Source organism: Suncus etruscus, chromosome 4, assembly GCF_024139225.1.
Source record: "Suncus etruscus isolate mSunEtr1 chromosome 4, mSunEtr1.pri.cur, whole genome shotgun sequence".
Classification (NCBI taxonomy): domain Eukaryota; kingdom Metazoa; phylum Chordata; class Mammalia; order Eulipotyphla; family Soricidae; genus Suncus; species Suncus etruscus.
This window is the reverse complement of record NC_064851.1, coordinates 63173129-63174803: the sequence shown is the minus strand read 5'-3', so window position 1 is coordinate 63174803 and position 1675 is coordinate 63173129.

Genomic DNA, 1675 nt, shown 5'->3' with positions numbered 1-1675 from the left:
GGGGTTATTCCTTGATTCTAGGCTCATGTACTACTACTAGCAGTGTTTGGGGAACAATATGAGATGCCAGTAATTAAATCTGAGGTGATTACAGACAAAGCAAGCAACCAACACTCTTGTATTATCAACCCTGCCACTGAAGAAAATAGTTAAATATCCCTCACCCAGTCCACAAGAATGACCAATATTGAATTACTTTAATGCACTAAATTAACCAAAACCTTAACAAATAACAGAGCATATATTATATTAACATGTGAAAAATAACTGTGAAATTCTTTAAAAGTGATGGAAAAGCAGGATTTTTATTTGCTTGTTTGGGTCTGGGGATGAAAAAAAAAGTTTTGGATTCTGCAATGTACTTTTACTCAAGATAGTCAAAGGAATAGAAACAGAATTAAGTGACCAGAGCTATAGTGCAGCTGTAGGGCATTTGCCTTGCACGTAGCTGATCCAGGACAGACCTTGGTTCTATCCCTAGTGTCCATCTGGTTCCCAAGCCAGAAGCTATTTATGAGCTCATAGCCAGTAGTAATTCCTGAGCATAATGGGTGTGGCCCCCAATCCAAAATAAATAAAAGAAAAAATAAAAGAAGCATCTTTGTTTAGTTTCTACTCCTTTCCTATTAAAAAAACCTGTCAAAATCTCAAAACATTCAGATACATTATGTAACCATTCTAAGAGTTACCTGCTTTACAGAGGAAAAGGTACTTGCAGTGCAGGTGGCCAGCTAGAATTGAATAAACCTAACTTACATAGCTGCTTTAAATATGCCTTGGAAAACTCCAATGTACACAGTGAGAACTAAGACTGAAGAAACACAAGGAGTATTCCAAAATACCTACTCACTTTATAAATTTTTAGAAGTTAATAATAAAGATAGGGTAGGAAAATGTTGAATGGAGTCTTCAGTTTACCTAGGCTTTCAAAGCATTATTTGTTTGACTTCTAAAGATAATACTGAGCTTTAGTAGAAAATTGGAATAGTCAGAAAAAAAATAGTAAGCAACATATGTGTTCATTTGATGTAGAGCTCTTCATATGTGTATTCAATTTGGGTTTGTGAAAGTTTCATTTTATCTTTGTTAGTTTTAAGTCTATCTCAGGTATTAGTCCCTCCCTCTTCCTATGATATTGTTGTTTTTGTTGGTTTCTGTGCTATATCTGGTAGTACTCAAGCAATTACTTCGGACTCCATGCTCAGAAATCACTCCTGGCAGTCTTGAGGGACCATAGGGGATGGCCGGGATTGAACACTGGGTTTGCCTTGTGCAAGAAAAATGCACGACCTACCTTGTTATCACTCTGGCTTCACATCTTACTTTTTATGCTTAACTTCTATCTCTGCAGCATTGTGTCTGGAGTCTTACGTTTGTGAATTTATGTAATATGGACTTTTGTCCAAACATATGATCTGTCTTGATAATGTTCCTTGTGCCGATGTGCATTAAGCTTTTTGAAAATAAGCTTTTACTTTCAGCCCCTTCAGATTCTCAGTTTAAGTTCATGTGTCTTCTGTCTAGTGAATCTATCCAGAGGTGGCAGTGACATGATGAAGTCTTCCACTACTATTATGTCTCTATCAATATGTTTCTCTAGATTTGTGATAGAAAGCCTTACAATCTTTGTTTACCCAACATTTGGTGCATACACGTTAAATAGAGTTAGTATTTC